Here is a 27,101-nt window from a genome sequence, read left to right as displayed (position 1 = left end):
GAGTAACCAATAGTCCAGAGTTTCTCTTCTATCTTCTGGTAATAGTCAAGTTAAAAAGACAATGGTCCAAAGGCTAAATGACATTAAATATCAAACTGAAGTTGGTATCTTTTCTCAGAAAAATGAACTTTGATAGTAAAGAACTCCAGTTGACCTACAAGTTATCTACTCACATTGACTTTCTTCTGGCTGAAAAATAAATGTTTTAAGGGGAAGCACAAAGACAAAGTGCTACACCTGGTGTTAGGGCAGGCCAGATTTGCCATGTGATTCTGGGAAATCCAAACAATCCATCATATATTCTATAAGGACTTTTGTAATTTCTATAATGAACCTCCACAAGGACCTCATATTATCGTTGTTACAGCCTTTCCAGGAAAGACAGATGGATATAATGCTAACCTTCTTTCAGATTCTAACCATGTTCTGATCAGTATAGGTGGTCATGGTGAAAACAAGGAAACAACTGAAGTCAACGTGACCAGTTCTACAGCCCAAATGTCATGTCATTTATTGTTTTAGGTATAGATGACGTTTGATTGTAAGACTTGTTCATAGAACTGATGTTTGGGAGGTTCAAAAAGTGAGTTCCATATATACAAAATCATCTTGAATTACAAAAAAAAGATAGGATATAATATAATAATAACAATTTTAATGTAAATTTCTAATAATTTTTTGTGTATTTTTAAAGCTGAATGCAACATATTAATTCTTAATAAAAAATGCATAAAAGCCACAGAAGATCAGGAGAAAATGTTATTTTCCTGATGCCTTTCTTCAGATTTCAAACCTGTTAATTCAGGCCCTTTCAATTGTTAAAAATGGTTTAATTAATCCCTGAAATAAAAATATTTTTAAACATTCAATCTGAAAGTTCATTTCAACTGAAAACACCTTTCTTTCTTAATTTTTTTACTGATTAAATTTCAAGACAGCTTTCATATAGTCAAAAGTTGCAGACCACCCTGGTGAATTGCAGCTGATTGATGCAGGATTGCAGGGTGTTTCTGCTGGCATCAGGGCTGTAATGGATCAGTATAATTCGGCTTTTATCTAACATGAAAACCCTCTATGAGAATACTGTGTGGTCCACTATGAGTGTTTTATGGATCTAAAAATAGTATTGGGGAAAACTTCACCACCTGTGAAGAATGCAACATTTCTGGAAACCAATCCACCTTCACAAAACTAGATAGATCTAAATTCTAATTCTGTCTTAAAGAAGTTCAGATCATTCTCATTGCTATTCTAAAAAGCCTTTCCATAAAGTAACTTAGAATCCACCACTTCAGGACCTAAAACCTCTAAATGAGGTGCCACATTTCCTTTCATCCTAATCTCTTGGTGCTTTGCCAGCATCATTACATAGCATTAGTGCCTCATTATATATTATAAGCTAGAAAGGTTTTCTGGTAGCAGGTTGTTCAAGACACAAGTAATGAAATTTCAAATCCTAGAATCCCCCATAAAACATTATTGATGAGTTTTTTGGATGCATACACATTGGTAATATACATTGCTAATATAGGCATACATGCACTTTGACTTGTTCCAAATAATCTAGATCAGAGATGTCAAATTTGCAGCCCGCAAGCCAGATCTGTCACATGCTGGCCACGCCCACCCCGGTTTAGCAAAGGGGGAAAAAGTCACGATACATCATGTGATGACGTGAAGACATGAGTTTGACACTCCTGATCTAGATACTTTAGACATACCATATTTTCCGGCGTATAAGACGACTGGGCGTATAAGACGATACCCGACTTTTCCTGTTAAAATATAGGGTTTGGGCTATACTCGCCGTATAAGACTACCCCTCTCCCAACGCACACCAAATAAAAATTAAAAAACATCAACTGGCTTACCCACAATGTAAAATCAGCTGTGCTAGACCCAAAATGGCCCCTACAACAAGCAGGAACCTCACACAGCCACAAAAATCCCCAAAAAACCCCAACTTTCACACTTTACACACACACAACACAACACAACTGGCTCACCCACAATGTAAAAGCAGCTGTGCTAGACCCAAAATGGCCCCTGCAACAAGCAGGAACCCCACACAGCCACAAAAAGCCCAAAAACCCAACTTTCACACTTTACACACACAAAATTCCACATACAGCTTTGTGAGATTTTGTGTGTTTGTGTAGTTAGAGTGAAATACTACAGAAACACACTAAATCTCAGAACGCTGCACAAATATTTTATTTTTATTTTTATATGAAAGCTAAATTTAAAACTTCCTAAACTTTAAATGGCTAAGTTTAAAAAAGAACAACTAAAAAAAACCCCAATTAACTATTTTTTTAAAGCTCCCAAAGGGGAAAAAAATTTACCCAATAGAACAGGGGTCTCCAACCTTGGCAACTTTAAGACTTGTAGACTTCAACTCCCAGAATTCCTCAGCCAGCTTTGCTTTGCTGGCTGAGGAATTCTGGGAATTGAAGTCCACAACTCCCTGCCTGCTTGATTGCAGGCAGGGAGTTGCTTGCTGATGGAATGGATTCAGGCAAGCGAAGCAAGGCAAGTGTTGCGACTAGCAGCTAAGGTAAGCAAGCTGGAGGGGGAAAACTTTTTTCCTTTTACAGGGCTCTGGCTATCCCAGCTGAGTTGCCTGATTAGCAGGCAACTCAGCTGGGATAGTCAGAGCTTGGCTCGTCAGAGCCTTTCGGGCTGGTCTGCCTGGTTACAGGAGAACGACACCCGGCGTATAAGATGACCCCCGACTTTTAAGAAGATTTTCATGTGTTAAAAAGTTATCTTATATGCCGGAAAATACAGTATAGACTTTATCGACATATAGTAGTCAGGACAAGAATTAATTTCTTTTTAACAAGCCAGATTCCCATGACAATGTGCTATTGACACCAGGTAAATATAACTACAGTACAGACCAAAGCAATTCTAATGCAAAATGTCTAGAAAAATAGATTTTATCTTAGAGCAGTTCTTGAGATGAATATCAATCCTTAAAACGTTTAAGTATCATTCATCCTTTAAAAAATATTGAATTGCATTTATTTTAATGTTTCCAAACACTTTACAGATAAATTTCTTTGTATCTTCCTACAAGCAAGCATTTACTGAAGCAAGATTATGAATCACACAGCCCATTTATGACGTATTAGAAAGAGATTGTATGATTTGTACTCAGGATTTCTAGGGAAGCCCAAAATTTAAGGATAAACAGTATACCTCACAAAAAAACAGGATGGAGAATTTACAACTTCTCAACACTCTATTTATGCCATTTAGAATCCTTCCTCCCTAACCTAGAGAAATTCATTTCTTTTCATTATCTATCAATCTTTAAATACATGGGAGTTTACAATATATAGAAAACCGCATCTCCCCAAACCACACAAACCTTGACTTAAGAGGAGTTCCCCCATAATTTATACTTCAAGCTTCTTGTGGAAAAGCTCTATTACATTATAAAGGAAGGCACCAACTGAACTTCTAGAAGCAAGATGTTTCATAGGAGGAACGCAGCACGAGAGAACAATGTGCTCTCACTTCCCTCTTCAGCTCTTTTTTGTGGAAAAATGTATTTTTGGGCTGAATATACCAGGTGGATCATTTGTTCCTGAAGCAAGTAGTCCCACAGACACCATGATATCAAGCCACAGAAGAACTGTACTTAATAGTCTGCTTCACATACAGAAAAATGCTTTGTATGAAAATCAGCTGTCAACTATATACCAGTATCCTGATGAAGACAATTTCACATTTAAAAAAAATCCCAGATTTTGATATCTTGAAAAGGTATTTTGATATCTGGACAAGTTCTTTCCTGGGAAGTAATTCACTTTATATAATGCACGGTAAAACTTTATCAGATTTTGTCCAATGGACTTCAATGCAGCAGATCAAATTTCCAATGTGGCTTTTTGTCACTTGAAAAATTACAATGCCATAATGCAAATAATTGATATCATTATACGAATTTCTACAATTCTGTATTCTCCAGATCAATAATAGATGCTCCCCTCCAATTAGTTACAGTTGATGTATTAAAATTTGTGGAAGCTAGTTCTTACAAGTTGAAAAGAAAACAACCCAATACTAGATCAGGTAGAGCTACCCTATTACAAGTTCTGGAATTCTTGTGTGCCAGTTTACTGGCATTCCAATCTATTTGGTGATATATATTTTTTTGGTATAAAACCTAGTTTTCTCAAAGTTAAAAATAATTCAGAGGAGAGCAATGAAAGCTTTTACTTTGAATACAGCATGTGTTCAAATTCAGAAAATAATTGTATTTATCATGGTTCTTAACACAAGGAAAAAGGTGCAATATCAGTATTGCCATAACTATATTATATCTCAAATGTGAACTCACTATATATTGTGTAATAGTGATTCCTTGAATTTACTTAGTATTTGTTGAGTTAATACCAGTGGTGAGATTCAAATAATTTAACAACTGGGTCTCTCCCCTAATGACCAGCTGTGTAGGTAGGGCCCAGTGGTCATGTGACCATGTGGACATGTGGGTGTGGCCAACTCAATGTCACTCACTTCGATGGGTACTTCACCTTAGCTTTTACAATGTAATAAGGGTTAACCAGAGAGGCAGTTTCTGTAAGGAGGGCAATAAAGATTAGGCTAGAAACAACACCAGAATGTTTCCTTCCTGCCTTCCTTACAGGATTTTCCCTGTAAAGTGGGAAAAAAACAATATAAGATTTCTTCCAACAACTGGTTTTCTGAACTGCTTAGAACAGCGGTTCTCAACCTGGGGATTGCGACCCCTTTGGGGGTCGAACGGCCATTTCATAGGGGTTGCCAAAGCCCTCTCTCGCCCCCCCCACGCCTTCACTCACCCTCACTCTCTGCTCTGTTGGATCGCCGGCCGTTCGCTTACCCCACCCACTCCCAATCTATTGCTGCCTCCGGAGTCCCAGCTGATGGCTAGAGGAAAAAAACCGTTTAAATTCTTGCCACGGGGCTTCAAAGGGCCGCCCTATAGCCAGTGGTGCAGCCGAACTGTTTGTTAAATTGCTGGCTTGCCCCGCCCCTCCGCACCACTATTTATTGTCAATAAATAGTGGTGGGCGAGGGCAGGGGGAGCCAGCAATTTAACAAATGGTTCGGTGTTTTTTTGTAATTTTATTGGCCCCCGGAGCTTCAGCATAGGCTAATTAGCCCTTGATTAGATTGGCTCCCAACTCTCAGCTGATTTGCTCTTAGCTGTTTTGCTCAGGGCTCTGCTGCTTGCTTGCAAAGAGTGCAGATTTTTTTTCCCCTAGCTATGCTGAAAAACGAAACTGGAAGTAAAGTTGCTGCAACTTAGAAAACTAGGCAGGCAGATTTCTTTTCTTTTTCCTCACCAAAAAAGGTAGGTGCAAACAATGGGAAATTTAGGGAAAAAGAGGAGAGTTCAAGATTTTAAAACACAAAAGAAAAAAAGCTCTATTTAACTAGGGAATTGTAATAATTGAGATACTATTAATTGTATATTGTGTTGAAAGCAGAAATGGTTAAGTTGTGGTTTGGAGGAATATATGGGGGAAATTATTTGGTTTATTATTATTGGTAAATATAATTAATTGATTTGTAAGAAATTGGATTGCATGGAAATAATTGGAATATTCATGTTCATATTGGTTAATATACAAAAAGGTAGTTATATAACTAACTGATTTATATTAAAATGTTGAATTTATATTAAACAACTGTAATATTACATAATTATCCAATGTGAGGATGGATATAAAAATAGATGACAATGGGAAGGGATATAATATAGAATAGAAGGGAAAAATTGAATTTGATTAAGATTAGAGATGAGGATGAAGGGTAATATTGGTTTTTTACAAAAATAGATGAGGAATAAATATAGCAAAAAGGAAATATAGAAATTGTAAATTTAATTGAAATGACTGTTTAAATTTATGAACCGGCCAAATACTCTGTTCAAAGAAAATACATTGTATGTTTGTATGTGTGTTTCTAATTATTATTTATTCATATTTGTTCTCTTTTATTCTTTAAAGTTTAACAATTCATTCTTTATCTTAAAGATATCTTAATATCTTTATATTTGTTTGGGGTTGGCTTTCTTCCCTTTCATCTTTTTTATTGTACAGCAATCTTTCTCCTCAAACCTACCACCTCCCTCTTTTCTTTCCTTCTTACTTTCTCTTCCTCATCCTCTTCTTCTCCTCCCTACTTCCTCTTCCTTTCTCCTTCTCCTCCTCTCTTCCTCCCTCTCTTACCCTCACTCCTACTCTAATTTCCCTTCCCTTCCTTCATCCCTCTCTATTGCTGTATCCTTTTATGCATATGGACTACTCAGAGGGCTGAAAAAGTTATTTTTGACTGGTCCTCGCACTTTTGACCAGTCCTCGAACTTACGACTGTCCTCACATTTTACGTTTTTGCCCTATCTTGTCACCATGGTGAAGAGAAGCAGTTGTGAAATGAGTGACACGGTTGTTAAGAATGCTACAATGGGCATAAATGATGACCAGTCATAAGTGCAAAGACCGGTCAAAAGTGCGAGGACCTGTCAGAAATGACTTTTTTCAGCCCTCTGGGTAGTCCTTTTGTGCATATGGACTACTCAGAGGGCTGAAAAAGTTATTTCTGACTGGTCCTCGCACTTTTGACCAGTCCTCGAACTTACAACTGTCCTCACATTTTAAGTTTTTGCCCTATCTTGTCACCATGGTGAAGAGAAGCAGTTGTGAAATGAGTGACATGGTTGTTAAGAATGCTGCACGGGCATAAATGTGAGGATGGTCATAAGTGTGAGGACCAGTCAAAAGTGCGAGGACCTGTCAGAAATGACTTTTTTCAGCCCTCTGAGTAGTCCCTATACACATAGTCACATGACCAGCTAGCCACGCCCACCCCAGTCACATGACCTCCAAGCCATGCCCACAAAATAAGCCATGCCCACAGAACCGGTAGTAAAAAAATTTAGAACCCACCCCTGGTTGGGGGTCACCACAACATGAGGAACTGTATTAAAGGGTCGCGGCATTAGGAAGGTTGAGAACCACTGGCTTAGAAAGTTAACAACCGGTTCTCCCGAATATGTGCGAACTGGCTGAATCCCACCACTGGTTAACACCCCTATAATTATTGAATCATCATTTAAATTACCTGGGTGAGTCAATATCTTTTGCTATTTTTTGGAGGAAGAAGTAAGTCATCAATACTTGGAACATCTGGGTATATTTTATTTTATAATTTCTAACGGTGGTGCTCATTCATGCAAACTTATGGATTACAATGAAATACTGACCAGAAATTTAGTTGTTGGTGAGGGAGGGATTTTTCTTTAATACAATCTTGATGGAGAAGCGAGGTAATTTTGAAAACAATGGATAATTTTATCTAAAGTCTGATTTGGTACAGCAACCAAACAGGACAAGTAAAGACTCTAACAGATAGTTAAGACTGCAGAAAGAATAACTGCAACTAGCCTGCTTTCTATAGAAGACCTGTATATTGTGCAGGTCAGAAGGAGGCTAAGAAGATTTGCAGATCTTCAGATCCCTCACATCCTGGAAATAAACTGTTTCAAACTCTTCTCCTTGGGATGGTACTACAGGACATCACAGGCCAACGCAACTAGACACAGGGACAGCTTTTCCCTCAGGCTACTGAGGGAACACCTTCAGGTCTACTGAACACCTAATTCTCACAGTGCTTTCTATTGTCTATGTGTATTTACCCAAACTGTTTGTCTGTGGCATTATTATTATCCTTCTTACTACCCCCTCCTATTAGTATTATTACTATTATGATTATCATTATTCTGTTGCTTTGCATGAAAACTGAGAGCTTTTACCCTGGATACAAATTTCTTGTGTGTCTAATCACACTTGATCAAATAAAATATTTTATTATGCTGTATTGTGCTGTGCTGTGCTTTGCTCTAAATTCTATTCTATTCTATTCTATTCTATTCTATTCTATTCTATTCTATTCTATTCTATTCTATTCTATTCTATTCTATTCTATTCTATTCTATTCCATTCCATTCCATTCCATTCCATTCCATTCCATTCCATTCTCCTTAGCCCAATCTACCATTTGTATTAAGATGCTAAAATAAGAAGGCTGAAAGTTTTTCAGCTGAATTATTTTTCTGTTGCTATTTGTTTCAGCTTTGCAAAGAAGTGACAGACAGACAGAGCCATTGTGTTTTTAATCACAGAGAACTTGTTTACTCCAACCTAAAAGGAATTCATACCATTATTAAATGATCTGATCCTCAAACCACTTTCATTTCATAAGGTGAATTCCAATTCCAGACGCAGAGGCCAGAAAACCCCAATAGAGATAGTTTCCATGTACAAAAGGAAGGAACTATTTTCCTATTGATTTTTTTTTTTTTACTGGAAAATTGTAAATGCAAAGACCACACTTTGGAGGGATGGTAAGTTATTCAATTTCTACAGGAAGGATGACAAGCAATGCCAAATTACTATCCAGTTACTTCTGAGCGTTCCCCGACTCTAATCGGAACGAAAAGTTGAGGTTTTATCATAAAGGGAGCACACTGAAATACTGCGTGGATTGCAATCCTGAAGAATGACACAACATCTGTTTTTATTCTTCATTCCTGTAGAATCCTTCCAGTTGATAATTTGGATTGGAACCAGATTGGTTGTTTTCATAGGTCCTTTTCTTCTCAGCTCAGATACAAAAAACCTCTCCCATGGGTCTAGCCGTTTGTGTTCTGAATTTGTGGTTTACATGGCAAGGATTCTCTGTATTATATTGCTAACATATTATCCAGCTTGAAGAAAATAAAAGGAGATATGCTTTATGTAAAGACTTCTCCTGTTTTTAAACTTGCTGGTCAATAAATGCTTTTGTAAAAGCAGAGGAGCAAATATCCAATTTCCTTTGATTCTTTCCTATTTTCCCTACACATTCACACACCTTCAAATGCAACATTTTAAATTTAAAAAAAAACTTACCGGAATTTTTCACGCATCAAAACTCTTACTTACTGTATGGACTCTTCTTTTGAATAGTTTGAGCTCAGTAGCACTTATTGATGAAGAAAAATCTTTATCTGGAAGGATAGATGTTGCTCCAGGAAACACAAGCAAATGTTGCAGAATCAGCCAGCTCTGGTGGAAGAGGCTTACATGTAATAATAATAATAATAATAATAATAATAATAGTTATGATGATGATGATGATGATGGTGATGATGTCATTAGTGCTCAGAATAATTGCTTTACATAATCACGAGAAGCCACCAACATTCCACAGTAGCTGGATTCTCATTGTACTCTAAGGTTAGAACGAGGTTAAGAAAATATAAAATATGCATTCACATACATTGTGTGTGTGTGTGTGTGTGTGTGTGTGTGTGTGTGTGTGTATCGGTGTGTATATTAGGTGAACGCAGATTTTGTATTTTCTTAACCTGATTAAATTGTGCATGTGTGAGATCCAACAACTTGCTAAATGCCATACTGTGCAATCCTGCTTTAACCTGATCTAAAAATTGGTGTGAACCTCACCAAAGTATATCTACTGTAATCTTCTAGAACTGGAGTGCCCAATCTCTGGGGTGTGGCCCACTACAAGGCCTTGATCTGTTCAGAACCGGGCCATGGAAGTTGTTCAGAACCGGGCTACTGAAGCCGTTTGAAACTGGGCCATTCGGAACTGGGCTGCATCCCCTCTCCCCACTCCCCCAGGCCTCAAACAATTTGATATCAAAGTAAACACATATTTTGTTTTGAAGAGGTATTAATCATCTTAATGAAAACTCAAAAAAGAAGGCCAAGTTACAAAGCATTGGTACTTCTAGACATTTTTACATGTAATCATTCGGGTTCATTTATGGAATTCATAGGGTCAAGATATTGTAGTCTTTGTTGTTTCATAATCCCCTTTGTTTTTCCTGTTTCCTCTTACATCTTTTTTGCTATTAAAAAAAAAGAGGAGCAATAAGAAAAAATATGGAATACTGCAAAGTGTATTTGTCTAATGGTCAAATGAATTCTGGAAACATCCATAACCATATATACTGGTTAGTATATATGTAGAAGGTCCTTACACTATTAAAGTTCTTGTTCTTTTTCTTTCTCTTTATCTCTCAAATTTTTAAGGTCACTCATTCAATATGGACTAACCTTAATTTCAATCTAGAAATCGTACAGATAATCATACTTGATATGTTATGTGTAAATAACTTACTGGCCTCATATTAGGAATGAATTTTGGGAGAAATCCTATCAATCTATCCTAAATTTCCCAATAAATGGAAGACAATGGTAGACAAAATTCCACAGTGCTGCTTTGCCCTCTGCAAACCTATTTTTTCCATTTGAAAAACTTACAAATCACTTGTATAAATGGGTTTTTTTGTCTGAATTTCCTATTAATTTAATACCTATTTTGTCAGAATTCGTGTTAGCAATGTTGTAAGATCTGGTGTAGACAGCTTTCAGGCTGTTCTTGCAATGTTTAGCACTACATTTATTAGATCAGTTCCAATTCATTCAAGAGGCCAAGAGCCAGATAAGGTGTTAACAGCCAGCAGTTTGTCTACATCAAACCATTTAGCTTTCCAACTGTGGAAAACTAATCACATTTTTAAAGAGTTTCATATTGATAGAAACGATGATGAAAGCTTTAATTCAGAATTCAAGAGTTTTATTTAAAACTCAAAAGTGATTTTTTTTCCAAATAAAGTTGTAAATTCATTGCACATGGAATTCATTATTTGTCGTGACACATACATTGCCTGTGGAACAGTTAAGCATTTTCCAGCTGGGATTTATGGATTGAGAATCTAGTCAACTTTAAATCTATAAACATTCTTGTTTTGAGCTCTTGTCTTCTAAATTGAACATTCAGGTTATATTCAGGTTCTGTGATCCCTTAGTGCCAAATTCTTGAGTTAATTTATTATTGTGATATACTTACTTGCTGCTATAGAGACAGAAGAGAATATTTCTGGTATTTTATATATCTGTTGATAGAATTACTTTTCTGATAGAATTTATGTTACATTGACTATTAAATATTTTAATATATTTATTAATATAAATATATTGGGTATTAAATTGTCATGGGCACCTCTACATGAGTATTTTGCACTATACCTGTGGAATACATTTGTCATTTCTGTTTGCCATCTGACCAGGGTCTTCTGTTTCAGTAGCAATGCTTTCAGAATTGTAATGAAAGTAATTTCTCACAAGAAATGATGAAGCTCTGCATCATTTTCATGTCAATTGTTTTTACCCACATTTTATTTGACTCACCCACTTATGGATCATGAGCATATATCAGGTTCTGTCACATTCTGTTAAGGATTCACCACCATATCTTTGTCATCTTTTAAAAATTTCTGTAGCTCCTTCCTCCCTGGAAACTGCTCAGATCTTTTCCCGCTCCCAAAAGTCTAGAAAAATAAACACAATATTAATTAAACTACGGCTGTAGATTGCAGGGTACAGATTGAATGTCTTTCTTTGTGTTTTCTTATTGATCAGTTAGAGATAGCAAAGATTGTATTCTCCATGTTCTAAAAGGCCCCATAGAGAAGACATTGATTAGATAGTTTTCAGACTGCTTTTGAGAGAATGCAGAGTAAAAACAGTGACACAGAAGTGCTTTCTCTGCATGCTTTTAAAATGAGGATCATCAGTTGTTAACATTTATAATAGCCTCTTTTAGCAAGAGACTATTTAATTTTTCAAAGTATGCTTTAAGAGGCTGGATGGATACAGGGCAAGCATAATGTATGGAAAAGAAACTGAGATATTTGAATTACCTAGTGCACTTTTGCTTTTAATGTTATGGATCAAAATATCTGCTCCAGTAATCAGCTGTTAATAGATCCGAAGATCCGAAGATCCTATATGCAATCCTATATCTGTTGATAGAATTACTTTTCTGATAGAATTTATGTTACATTGACTATTAAATATTTTAATATATTTATTAATATAAATATATTGGGTATTAAATTGTCATGGGCACCTCTACATGAGTATTTTGCACTATACCTGTGGAATACATTTGTCATTTCTGTTTGCCATCTGACCAGGGTCTTCTGTTTCAGTAGCAATGCTTTCAGAATTGTAATGAAAGTAATTTCCCACAAGAAATGATGAAGCTCTGCATCATTTTCATGTCAATTGTTTTTACCCACATTTTATTTGACTCACCCACTTATGGATCATGAGCATATATCAGGTTCTGTCACATTCTGTTAAGGATTCACCACCATATCTTTGTCATCTTTTAAAAATTTCTGTAGCTCCTTCCTCCCTGGAAACTGCTCAGATCTTTTCCCGCTCCCAAAAGTCTAGAAAAATAAACACAATATTAATTAAACTACGGCTGTAGATTGCAGGGTACAGATTGAATGTCTTTCTTTGTGTTTTCTTATTGATCAGTTAGAGATAGCAAAGATTGTATTCTCCATGTTCTAAAAGGCCCCATAGAGAAGACATTGATTAGATAGTTTTCAGACTGCTTTTGAGAGAATGCAGAGTAAAAACAGTGACACAGAAGTGCTTTCTCTGCATGCTTTTAAAATGAGGATCATCAGTTGTTAACATTTATAATAGCCTCTTTTAGCAAGAGACTATTTAATTTTTCAAAGTATGCTTTAAGAGGCTGGATGGATACAGGGCAAGCATAATGTATGGAAAAGAAACTGAGATATTTGAATTACCTAGTGCACTTTTGCTTTTAATGTTATGGATCAAAATATCTGCTCCAGTAATCAGCTGTTAATAGATCCGAAGATCCGAAGATCCTATATGCAATCCTATATCTGTTGATAGAATTACTTTTCTGATAGAATTTATGTTACATTGACTATTAAATATTTTAATATATTTATTAATATAAATATATTGGGTATTAAATTGTCATGGGCACCTCTACATGAGTATTTTGCACTATACCTGTGGAATACATTTGTCATTTCTGTTTGCCATCTGACCAGGGTCTTCTGTTTCAGTAGCAATGCTTTCAGAATTGTAATGAAAGTAATTTCCCACAAGAAATGATGAAGCTCTGCATCATTTTCATGTCAATTGTTTTTACCCACATTTTATTTGACTCACCCACTTATGGATCATGAGCATATATCAGGTTCTGTCACATTCTGTTAAGGATTCACCACCATATCTTTGTCATCTTTTAAAAATTTCTGTAGCTCCTTCCTCCCTGGAAACTGCTCAGATCTTTTCCCGCTCCCAAAAGTCTAGAAAAATAAACACAATATTAATTAAACTACGGCTGTAGATTGCAGGGTACAGATTGAATGTCTTTCTTTGTGTTTTCTTATTGATCAGTTAGAGATAGCAAAGATTGTATTCTCCATGTTCTAAAAGGCCCCATAGAGAAGACATTGATTAGATAGTTTTCAGACTGCTTTTGAGAGAATGCAGAGTAAAAACAGTGACACAGAAGTGCTTTCTCTGCATGCTTTTAAAATGAGGATCATCAGTTGTTAACATTTATAATAGCCTCTTTTAGCAAGAGACTATTTAATTTTTCAAAGTATGCTTTAAGAGGCTGGATGGATACAGGGCAAGCATAATGTATGGAAAAGAAACTGAGATATTTGAATTACCTAGTGCACTTTTGCTTTTAATGTTATGGATCAAAATATCTGCTCCAGTAATCAGCTGTTAATAGATCCGAAGATCCGAAGATCCTATATGCAAACATCTTGTTGTAAGGATGTTACGACAAGAAACTTTCTGTTCTGTCATGTTATGACAGAAACTGTCCCATCATTAGTTGGCAGGTTAAGGTATTTTGCATACAGTGTTCTCCATTGGTGCCAGTTTGATTATCTTATATAATCAAGTTTTGTATGAATGACATTATGTTTATTCTAGTCTCATTCCCTGCTTGTTCTTCTTGCACATAAACAGCTACACCAATACTAAACAACTATAATTTCACATTATAAACACAGATGTGGAGAAATCTGAGCTATTCACGAAGGTCAGTCAGGTCAAGAAACACCAGATTTTCATCACCTGATTTCTACATAGGATACTAATTCCAAACTATAATCAGCTGATTCTGTAGCTTTGTTTTTCTGCATAGGATTAGAAAAACAAACTTAAGGAAACCAGTGCAAAATAATTCCATGTACATCTGGTAGCACAATACAGTTTGATATTTCTACAGGATATTACAAAGCTGTGGCACCTAGCAAAAATATTCCAAAGATGACATGAAGGTATAACTTGTAGGTTTGAACTAGATGATTTGAAAGGATATTTAATATTGCTTTACTTCCATTATTGTATTTATTTTACAACTATGCATGAAATGGTCTGATTTGGATTCAGACCAAAGTGTATGAAGCAAGTGGAACACAAGTGGATAGCCTTCTGTTTCTTTGTTGGGACAAAAAAGTCAAATTCTTCCCTCCTTAAATGGAGTATTTAAAAATACCCTCTGAACTTCCACTAAGTACAGATGATTGAATTCTCCCAAACAAATAGCAGAAAAGTGTTAAGTTTCCATTACCAGTGAATGCAGTACTCCTGAAGTATTGTCAAATATATTTTTAAAGAATTTTTTTGTTTTTTTAAAAAAAAACCCTCTGGGAAATTGATGTTGAAATCTTGATAATTTTCTTCAACATAATGTGTCTTAAGAAACAGTAGCAGAGTAATGCACTACTTCCTGTAGGGTCAATGACCTAGCTTAGATATAAGATTTCCCAGTTCATAAATCATGATATAAAGCAGAGGTGGGTTTCAGCAGGTTCTGACCAGTTCTGGAGAACCAGTAGCGGAAATTTTGAGTAGTTCGGAGAACCGGTAAATACCACCTCTGACTGGCTATGCCCCCATCTATTCTCTGCCTCCCGAGTCCCAGCTTATAAGGAGGAAATGAAGATTTTGCAGTACCCTTCCCCTGGAGTGGGGTGGGAATGGAGATTTTGCAGTATTCTTCCCCTGGAGTAGGGTGGGAATGGAGATTTTACAGTATCCTTGGCCTGGAGTGGGGTGGGAATGGAGATTTTATAGTATCCTTCTCCAGCCACGCCCACCAAGCCACACCATGCCCACCAAGCCACGCCACGCCCACCAAGCCACACCCACAGAACCGGTAGTAAAAAAAATTGAATCCCACCACTGATATAAAGCCATAGACAGCAACCTCTTGTTATTTATTTCATGACTTTCATGTAATACTGAAATCCTGATTTGTTTTAAATGAAAACTTACTATTCTAACCAAAATTAGTATTGGGTTATTTAATCAAAATCTTAATTTGACCAATAGATCCTAGTAAATGGGCTGATTTTGCCAGTCTGTACTTTTCATAAATAAAAATAGACATTTTTTTTGTTTACATTTACTAGATGTAGCCAAATTAAGTCAAAAGACACTAGTTCAAGGGTATCTAAAGTTGAGATATCAGATTTGAATAAAGCTAACATGTAACATTGTTTTAGGTTTATTTTTGTGTTCCTGGGGAAGATCTGTTTCTTGAAGTACTAATTTAGCACCTCTCCGGTCAGAAGAATGCAGTTTTTAAAGCAGAAAATGCTATTCTGATGCTAGATTTTGTTTTCTTATTTAATCAGATATTTTAAAACAAAGTTAAAAATAATCAAGGGAAAGGATAAATGAGAAGAATCTTGCCTAACTGAGATTTCAGATAATACACATTTTAGGACTCATGCAAACATATCTGTTTTGCAACATAGGATCAATATGATAGAGTATAACTTCTATTCTATTCTATTCTATTCTATTCTATTCTATTCTATTCTATTCTATTCTATTCTATTCTATTCTATTCTATTGTGGTATTCACTTATTTTCCCTACCAGTTCGCAGTAGTGGTTTTCACTTACCTTGCTACCGGTTCGGAACTGTGAGCATGTGTGCGCACGTGCTTGTTTTGTTTGTGCAGGACCTTGTGCGCATGCACAGAGTGTCCATGATGATGTCCGGGAGGGTGGGTGGACACTCTCGTTGCCACTACTGGTTTGCCTGAACCAGGCGAACTGGTAGAAACCCACTGCTGGCGCCTAGCCTCAAAAACATGCCTAAATAAGATGGCAGAGAGCCACGATGGTGGGCAGATGGACAGGTTCACCCATGATTTCCACTACTGGTTTGGGCAAACTGGTCTGAACTGGCTGAATACCACCACTGATTCGATTCCATTTGATTCCATTTGATTCCATTCCATTCGATTCCATTCCATTCGATTCCATTCCATTGCACTCTGATAAAGACATTAGAAAGTTAATCCTGCACATCTGCCTATAGAAAAATATAAACTGACAAGGCATTCCCTTGTGCCTGTTTAAAAAATAAAAAGGAGAATCTAAAGCATCCCAGGGTTATTGTAGCATTTTGCATAAATTAAGCAAATACCTCTGTTTAAAGTCTTGCTTGTTTTTCTTGCCCTGGGCTGAGTTCAGAGAGATTCTACTGAATTGAATCCAAGACTTCCATCCTCTGAACCCTGGAGTTTCACGGAAGATGGATTGATCTCAACTCCCTTCTTGGAGGCACTCATATCAGAAGGCTTTTGAGTTATTTTAGTCTCAAGCTTATTAAAAGTTATTCTCTAATTCTTCTCTGGAGGGGGTCTGATATAGACAAATTGCTTTATTGTAAGTGTTAACATACCTTTGTTATCTCTCACCAATTTCTGATTGAGGAAAGGGAACAACTTTATCTTGTATCTCATGCCACAGATTCAGTAATGTAGAGTCACAAGCCTCTTTCTATATTCACTGATTCCTTACACGCATGCACACAAAACAACATTTTGCTAAATGAAATGGAAGTATCTAGCTTTTTTAAAATTTTAAATCAGCTCAATTATTAAGCATCTCATTGCAATAGGCCCAGAAGAAGGTAATAAACAGTGGAATGATTTCATAGTCCAACAGGAATAATAAGGATTATTTAAAAGGACAAATTTATTTTGTTTCTCATCTAAACTGATAGCCAAGAAGATCATTACATTTTTCCAGTTATTCAGTCATGCAGTATAAAATTAACAATATAACTCACCTAACCCCAGGAAAGTTATATAAAAATAATCTGAAGCTACTGGAAGCTCTCTGTAGGAGAACACTCTGATGCTCTCAATTACCACTTTAAGAGGTGGGGGGGGGAAGAGGGACAGAAGCAAAAAAATATAAACAATGCCATCAATTTACTCCAAATTCTTCATGTTTGACCGGACGATAACATGGTTTCTGTTTGTCTTTGCTGGCTCCTCTATGTGTGTGTTTATCTGCAGCTTGCAGCTAACTGATCACATTCCATATCTGTTCCATTGTGGTAAACCAGCACTATTTGGTTTGTTATTTTTTTCCCTTGAGGTGCCTTTTAAAATACTTCCAGATGACAAGTGGCCAAATTGCTTTAGGAGCAGTAGGACCAAACCATGTTCCTTCTCTGAAATGACATGTGGAAAACAGATTTCTGTTCTAGTCTTTCAATATAGTTAAAAGAAGGGAAAAATGGTCATGTGTGCCCATATTAGCAATGGAGCCCCTCTACAATATTGTCGATCAAGTTATAAACAGAGGAACAAAGAGAGAGAAAAGAATAGAGAGAGGGAGAAAGAAAGAAAGAAAGAAGGAGAAAGAGACAAAGAAAGAGAAATAATGGAGAGAGAAAGGAAGAGAGAGAGAGAGATACCTGTTTCCCAAAGAAAAGAAAACACCGGGAGCCACAAAACCTGGGTAGGCATGGCTACTGGGGGTCATGTGACTGGGTGGGAGTGAGTGATGTCAAATTGGCCACGCCCACCCAGATTTTGTGGCTTGTTTTGTTTTCTGTGGTTCTTTGAATATTTGAGGTTGCAGACCCCTGGACTATACCCTGGTAAAACAATTGTGCAAAACTAGAGTGACGTAGATAGATGACTAAACCCACCTACCTACCACATGTCAAACGTCACTTCCTTAGCCGGAGCCAGTGTGTACCTCAATCTATATTAAGCAGAATAATTGGTGGATATTTTCTTGCAAGTTGTGAGATTTGAACTGAGGGAGGAACCACAGCTAGGGAAATAAAACCCATCCCTGTTCTTTATGTGCCTTATAAACCGTAAGGATACCAGGTATTGTACCTGTGACAAGGGAAAGATTATAAATGGATCCAAATGTTGTGTTATTTAACTATATCAGTTATAGTTTTTTTATGTTTAAAGGACTACTGGGTATTTAATTTGATTGCAAGGAAGAGTTCTTTATGGGAAATGTTCTGCTGTATTTTTTGTAACCAGTAATCAGGATTTATGGACTAAATCTGTCTTTTCAAAACAAATCATTAAAATTCAGTTTTTTTCCTGCCTTGATGAACTTTTGAACAAGAGCAGTAAATGTAAAATGTACAATTCCTACATCATAATTTTCAGAGTGTGGTACTCAGGACAACTAGTTGGAAGTGCTGCATAACATTCTTGCAGAAATATCAAACTCTATTTTTGGCTAGGAATATTAATTGGAACAAAACTCACAATCGTGACAAAAATGCAAGGCAAATTGGTCTTCTTTTTCAATCCAAATTCAGTTAATTTCTTAAATAATTAAGATGTCACAAGAGCTCAGTGGGATGTGGTTGTAAGTCATGTTTAGCATCTTCGTAATTCTTAATGTATAAGAATACTTGAGTTGAATCCGACACAATACATCCAGTAACTGATTAATATTCAGTAACTAACTAAAATTTGTACTCCGAATTGGAATACAAATTTTAGCATACTGTTCAGTTGTGCACAGCTGGAGAAATGTATAGCTTTTAAAACATAATACATATTTTCTACCTGCAAATTTCTTCAATTCTATATGGGGTTAAAGATGATGAGAAAAAATGTTGCAAAAATGATTTACAGCTTTCAAACAGTTCTGTCAAGAGACCTATAAAATAATTGATTGAAGCATACATAACTCATAGGATTAGCATAAGATGTTTAAGTGCTTTCCAGTGCATTTCATATGCAGAACCAGAAGGATGGGAAATTGAAATTTGAACCTTATTGCTAGGATAATCTATGTGTCGCATCACACTATAATGAAAGTTGAAAATGGTCTAATATGCTATATGACATATGGCTAAATTGTGGAGGGCAGACTAGACTGTATAAAGTATATAACTATTTTTTGGTCATGAGAAACAGCTAAGAAGGATGGACTACCATTGCTGTTTCTTAGCATCTGTTGTCTAAAATGATTGCTTCACACTCTAAGGCTAGAACTAGTTATGATAATAAACCAAAAAGTTGTCATAAAAAAGCTGTCATTGAAGTTGTTAGAAATATTATGGGAGAAGGAGCAGCAAAGATAGTGCATCACTGCTGTATGAGTGAGTCAACAATGTTTGTTTTTATGGCTGCAAAGATTTGCCCCAGGTTCGCATGAAAAAATGCTATTTTGTTTTCTTCATGCTGATTTTTGACATCAGGTGAAGACTTTTTCAGAGCATGTTTGTTTGTTTATTTATTTATTTATTTTATTAGATTTTTATACCGCCCTTCTCCCACTAGACTCAGGGCGGTGAACAGCCAAGAATAAAAACATCACATACAAAATTTAAAATTTTAAAAAGAAATAAACAATTTTTGGCTTAATAAATTTAAAACACCCCAACTAAAATCAATTAACAATTAAAAATATCTAAGGTGGGGGGGGTGTTAAGCCAGCCCGGCTTGATGAAATAAAAAAGTTTCAAGGGCACGGCGAAAAGCACGGAGATCTGGGATCCTACGTATCTCCGGGGGCAGGTCTTTCCAGAGGACAGGTGCTGCCACAGAGAAGGCCCTCCCCCTGGGGGTCGCCAGCCGACATTGTCTGGCCGACGGCACCCTGAGGAGTCCCTCTCTGTGGGCTGGAGTTTGAAACAGATGGCATCTCTTGGCTGCTATTCATGGGAAATAGCCATATACAAAATCAGATTATATGTTCATCTTCATTTTGGAATAGAATAGAATAGAATAGAATAGAATAGAATAGAATAGAATAGAATAGAATAGAATAGAATAGAATAGAATAGAATAGAATAACAGAGTTGGAAGGGACCTTGGAGGTCTTCTAGTCCAACCCCCTGCCCAGGCAGAAAACCCTACACCATTTCAGACAAATGGTTATCCAACATCTTCTTAAAAATTTCCAGTATTGGGGCATTCACAACTTCTGCAGGCAAGTTTTTCCACTTACTAATTGTTCTAACTGTCAGGAAATTTCTCCTTAGTTCTAAATTGCTTCTCTCCTTGATTAGTTTCCACCCATTGCTTCTTGTTCTACCCTCAGGTGCTTTGAAGAATAGTTTGACTCCTTCTTCTTTGTGGCAACCCCTGAGATATTGGAACACTGCTATCATGTCTCCCCTATTCTTTCTCTTCATCAAATTAGACATACCCAGTTCCTGCAACCGTTCTTCATAAGTTTTAGCCTCCAGTCCCTTAATCATCTTTGTTGCTCTTCTCTGCACTCTTTCTAGGGTCTCAAAATCTTTTTTACATTGTGGCGACCAAAACTGGATGCAATATTCCAAGTGTGGCCTTACCAAGGCATTATAAAGTGGTATTAACACTTCACGTGATCTTTATTCTATTCCTCTGTTTATGCAGCCCAGAACTGTGTTGGCTTTTTTGGAAGCTGTTGCACACTGCTGGCTCGTATCTAAATGGTTGTCCACTAGGACTCCAAGATCCCTCTCAGAGTTACTACTATTGAGCAAGGTACCACATATACGGTACCTGTGCATTTTGTTTTTCTTCCCTAAATGTAGAACCTTACTTTTTTCACTGTTGAATTTCATTTTGTTAGATAGCGCCCAATGTTCAAGTCCTTCTGTATCTTGAGCCTATTTTCTGGAATGTTGGCTATTCGTGCCAGCTTGGTGTCATCTGCAAATTTGATGAGTTCCCCATCTATCCCCTCGTCCAAGTCATTGATGAAGATGTTGAAGAGCACTGGGCCTAAAACAGAGCCTTGAGGTACTCATCTGCATACTTCCCTCCGTGTAGATGCAGTTCCATTGAGGACTACACGTTGAGTGCAGTTGGTCAGCCAGTTACAAATCCATCTGATGGTGATGTTGTCTAACCCACATTTTTCTACTTTATCTAGTAGTAGGTTATGGTCTACTTTATCAAATGCTTTACTGAAGTCCAAGTAAATTATATCGACAGCATTCCTCTGATCCACTAATTTTGTCACTTTGTCAAAGAATGCAATAAGATTAGTCTGGCATGATCTGTTCTTGACAAACCCATGTTGGCTTTTGGTTATTACTTGGTTTGCTTCTAGGTATTCGGTGATTCGTTGTTTGATTATCTTTTCCAGAATCTTCCCTGGTATTGAGGTCAGGCTGATAGGTCTGTAGTTTCCTGGATCTATTTTTTTTTCCTTTTTTGAAGATGGGAACTACATCAGCTCTTTTCCAATCCTCTGGCAGTTCCCCTGTGCTCCAGGATCTTTGAAAGATATAGTTCAGTGGTTCTGAGATCTCGTCTGCCAGTTTCTTCAGAACCAGAATCAAATGCAAAGCTTTTATTTCTAATTAAATTGCTATGGTGGCAGTTTAATCACATGATAATAGATAAACTTAACATTCTCTAAATTACAAAGATTGGTATATTAAATCATGCCACATTTAGGTTAGCAGTGTAAAACTGGGCAATTGTTTTCTAGCTCTCAATTGGCCTTTAAATTTCCAAAGAGAAACAGATGTTAAACATTGTCTTGAATGTTACCAAGACTAAGTATAAGTTCATCTCAGCTGCTTAGGTATGTGGCTATGAAATGACCCATTTAAAAGAAAAATACACACACCAGCTATGCAGCCTGCCTTAAATAATTTGACACCACCAAATATAGCTTGTATTTTGTCATAAAGGACAATGAAAGAAGATCACATTTATTGCACAGATTATAGTTTTCTTAAGGCAGATTTTAGTTTTGTACAATGTATTAAGATATTAATATTAACATATTAAGACTATCATTTCCATTTGAAAACAAAAACTATTTTTGCCTTGATTAATATCAGTTTGCAATGACAAGTTAAAATTAGCTGACACTGACTTATAACAAACATTACAGAAGGCCACAGGGTCTATTCTGAAGTAGACAATCTTAACTGTTTCTTATAACTGGCAAGTTTGATCTTTTTAAGTTAGTCCATCATATAGTACAAAGCCCTTAGGCTATTCTTGTATTTTTGATGCAGTAATTCTTTTGGAAAGGGGTGCTTAATTCTCTGTAATGTTCTCTCTTATTACTATATAAACAGTTTGAAGAGCACTATTTTACACAAACATCCTGGAGAAAGAGCACATGGGGATTTAGCACATAGTGACATCCTTTAGCACATGATGCTAATAGATAGACTCGTCTTCTTTGTATGTGTTTCAGATGAAGTTGCTGGTTTTTTTAAAAAAAAGTGTCTAAATTTTGTGCATGCTCAAATTGTAACTAGGTTTATCAGAAAAGGGAAGGCTAATGTTAGCCTAGCCACATCATCCTTGAACAAATGTAAAACCTGTCATGGATGAAGATATGCTCCGTTTTTTGTTTATACTTTAATTGTAAAACAAATTATAACTTTAAAAAGCAAAAATCACAACATTTAAACAAATGACAATTTTCAGACTAGAAGACATACAAAAAAGCAAACATAAACAGCCTTTTAACAATTTCACAGAATGTTTCTGAAGTTGATTTCATAAACACACAACGCAACCAATATGCAATAAACAAAAACTATATCCAGATTCATATCATATCATTATAGCAATAACTGTGTCTAACACTCTACACAGAAATAGTTGCAAATGAGTTTTTTATTAGACCTGCTTGGCTTCTTAATTGCTTTCTTTAATGTTATATGAATGTGTATATACACACATACACACACACACACTCTAACATGGTCATAGTGGCAATCAGGTACTATAGCAACCTTATTTTACCACTGTACCACTAGCAAATACATATAGTGACAGCCCTAGTTAAGGAAATAATAAGTCTACTAAATTATTGGTCTGAAAATATTTCAGAAAATATTTTCCAGCCTGCTGGTTCTTCATAAAAGTGTTGGTGGAGGAAGAACTGTTTCTTTGAGGACAAAGTTGTATAGTGTTTTCTTCTCAATCTGTTTCAAAACCAAGCACTGGGAAGGGGCTTCCTTCCTCTATGCTCAGCTTGGAAATACAAGGAAATTCAGAAATGGGAGACAGTATGTTGTTGTTGCATGCCCTTTCATTTGACAGCTCACAATCTGCTTGTCTGCAAACAATTCCCTGTCACTTAAGCTGATTGTATAAATATAAGCCAGTAACACCAAAGGTTAATCTCATATTTGTGTGAATGTAATTTCACTCATGATCATATTGTACAGATGGAGATAGATTTGTTTAACTGTAATGATAGCATTTTGTTAATTAAATTCTGTGCATACACAAATGAGCAGGTCAAGTTGTTCACTTAGGGCCACTTAAGATTAGTGAAATCTCTTTCTTTTTCTTTTTTTGTAAACAAAGAAAGTTGTGAAAGTGCATTTCCCAAAACTGAATATACATGTTTCCTAGCAAAATATCATGACTGACATATCCCCATAACAGATTGTGTAAACATGGAAAATATGTATTTCTTAAAAATCACCCGTGTTTGTGTTAAAAAAGCAAAAATGGACAAGCAATCTTTTGTCTTGTTTTCATGTTTTGGCAACATGGGCAGAAGCTTCCACCTTGCCAACCAGTTGGCTCTGTGGGATAAACATAGTGGTTAGTGGCCTGAACCTTTTGTGGCCAAATGTGTCATTAAAGCCTGGTGGTCCATGCGTAAGGTGAAACCACAACCGTATAAACACGCATGCCATTTCCCACACATCCAAAAGAATGTTGGGTCCTCTGACATCTTCACAAAGGAGCTGTGTTCTGGGTATCAGAAACTGGATAGAAGCATGTAATGGACTTTGAAAAAATACACAGCTGTTTTCAATTAAAATTATGCCATGATGATGACCAAATGAAGCTTCATGGGGAAGTTCCCTGGATGCCATTGTTAAACATGATCTTAAATACATCACTTCAACATGATTTCCTCTTATTTTAGTAGAAATCATTCATTTGAGCAAGAATCAGCTTTTCTTTGTCATATTCAACTATTAACTCCATATCCACTATTTTTTTGCTCACAGAATTCACAGATTCATCTATTGTGCAATAAAGACAAAATGATGATGTTTTAAAGTGAGGCGTAGTGTTTTAATATGTAAAATGGCAACAGCTTATTGGGTAGAAAATTATTTATTTATTTAATTATTTGTCAACAAGTACAAGGAACAAGTATCAGTATAGTCATAGACATGGACACATGAAAATTGGCACAAATAAATGGATATAAATAAGCAAAACATAACCATAAACACATAAAATGAGTACATATAAATGGGGACAGGAGGACAGGGATGGTAGGCACGCAGGTGCTCTTATGCACCGGTAACATGAACCCAATCATGTTACTAAAGTTAAAGATAAAGGTTTCCACTGTCCAATCATGTCCAACTCTAGGGGGCAGTGCTCATTTCCATTTCTTAGCCAAAGGACCAGCATTGTCCAAAGACAGTTCTGTGGTCATGTGGCTGCCATGACTGTATGCTATTATGCCAAGGGGCACTGAAGACTGTTATCTTCCCACCAAAGGGGTACCTATTTATCTACTTACATTTGCATGCTTTCAAACTGATAGTGGACAAGAACTAGGGCAAGTAATAGGTGATTACCTTGTCATGTGGTGCTCGGATCTTGAATCCAGGCTGTCAGGTTTCCAGTTGAAAAGCTCAGCATCTTTAACTGCTAAATAAAACTGCTGAGTAAAACACTGCTTTAACGGTGAAACAACTAAGAATGACAAACTGATGGAGGTATGTGTTGGTCATGAAACAAATGTAACATTATGTCAGTAAAAAAGGAATTGCCAGGATTTACTCTGTTCAGAAATGGTGCTAAACCTGTATTTAAAAACAGATTGAAGAACAGCTGAGGTGCAGAAACAGTTGTTCTTTGAAGCATTAGGGACAAAGTGATATTCCTCCTTCCCTCCCTCGCCCCCCCCCATGTGTGTATATTTTCTGTCCCATCTCTTTTACATTATATTCATGATTTCATATTCTCTTTTTCTCTTTCTCTTTTTTCCTTCATATCTCCAATACTTCATTTTAATTAAATGTTGCTTCTGGTGCCAGTTCAAAGTAAAGACTTATTTTATTTGTCTTATTTGTTTTATTTATTTATTTGTCAAATATGTATAAGATAAGAGATATAAGTATAAACATGATTATGAATACAGGGTAAGGATAAGAATAAATGAGGACAGTAGGACAGGGATGGTAGGCACATTGGTGTGCTTATGCACGACCCTTACAGACCTCTTAGGAATGGGATGAGGTCAACAGAAGACAAGCAAAGGTTAAAGTTATGGGGGTTTGGGGAAATAACCACAGAGTCAGGTAGTGCATTCCAGGCATTGACTACTCTGTTGCTGAAGTCATATTTTCTGCAATCCAGTTTGGGGTGGTTTAACCTTAAGTTTGTATCTATTGTGTGCTTGTGTATTATTGCGGTTGAAGCTGAAGTAGTCATTGACAGATAGGACGTTGCAGATAATTTTGTGTACTATGCTTAGGTCAGACCGAAGGCAGCGTAGTTCTAAATTGTCTAATCCCAAGATTTCAAACCTGGTGGCATAAGGTATTCTGTTGTGAGCAGAGGAGTGGAATACTCTTTTTGTGAAATGTCTCTGGACTCGCTCAATTGTATTAATGTCGGATATACAGTGCGGGTTCCAGGCAGATGAGCTGTATTTGAGAATTGGTCTAGCAAAGGTTTCGTATGTCCTAGATTGCAGTACAATATTACCAGAGAAGAAGCTTCGCAAGATTAGGTTAATGACTCTTAATGCCTTTTTGGCAATTTTGTTGCAGTGAGCTCTGGCGCTTAGATCGTTTGAGAGGAGTACTCCAAGATCCTTGACAGAATGAGGGTCGTCTACAAAGTCGTATCCACCCAGCTTGTATTTGATGTTCTGATTTTTTTTTGCCAATGTGTAAGACAGAGGATTTGTTGGTTGATATTTGGAGTTGCCAATTATTTGACCATTGTGACACATAGTCAAGGTCTCTTTGTAGGGTAGCACATTGTTGGTGGTGTTGAATAGTTTTACAGTGAAGAGAACGCAGTTGCTTATAATATGACCGCAAAGGTCATTTATGTAAAGTATAAAGAGTGTGGGTCCTAAAACGCTGCCTTTGGGGACACTGCTGTTAACAGGTTAACTTGTTTTTTTTTTCAGGATAGGCAGCTAAGGCCAGAGGAGGCAAAAAAAGCTGTAAGAAAAAAAGATACCTCAGAAGATTTATTTTTTTAAAAGTGAGCCACACTATTTGTTTTTAATCTTCATCAGTTTGTATGAATTGATATTTAGAATTTTTCTTCCATGTTCCAGAACTGGAATACTGAAATATTTTAATATGTATCTTTGAAAAAATTAATGCTTGCAGCACAAGGTAAACCCAACTACATTCCATGTTGTGCCAAAAATATAGGAAAATTCAGTTTTTAAAAACGGGTCTCTTGCAGCTTTTCGTAATAGAGCTATAATCCAAGCCATTCAGAAAGTGCTCAAAGAATCAGTTCCAGTATATTGTTAAAAAATTATTTCAAAACAGAAGACCAAACAGATAAAGAATGAATAAAATGTGTTTCCAAAATACTCCTCAAATAAAATCTTTAGATATTATAAACAACAGAATTTGGGGGTTTGGCCAGTTTCTTCGCATATTTCATAAGGATGCCCTACTTTTTGTTGAAAAAAAAATCCTGTGTATAAATGAGATAACATGCATAACTGCTGTGTTTAGAAAACAGCAAAGTACCATGTTAAAAGTCTCTGTTTTAGTCAGCCCACCCACTGAGAAAAAAGTTGACATTTGAAAGCAGGATATAGTGAACAGTTTGTACCATTGTGCCCGGTAAATCTGACAGTTCCCTGCTGACATTTTACTTTAGTAGATATACTGAGCTTTGTCAACCCCATAAGGAATTTTATCAACTTTTGAATGCTATTTTTATTT

This window comes from Pantherophis guttatus, chromosome 8 (genome assembly GCF_059756535.1).
Source record: "Pantherophis guttatus breed Tessera chromosome 8, ASM5975653v1, whole genome shotgun sequence".
Classification (NCBI taxonomy): Eukaryota; Metazoa; Chordata; class Lepidosauria; order Squamata; family Colubridae; genus Pantherophis; species Pantherophis guttatus.
The sequence above is the reverse complement of the archived record's forward strand: the minus strand, read 5'-3'. Positions refer to the sequence as shown.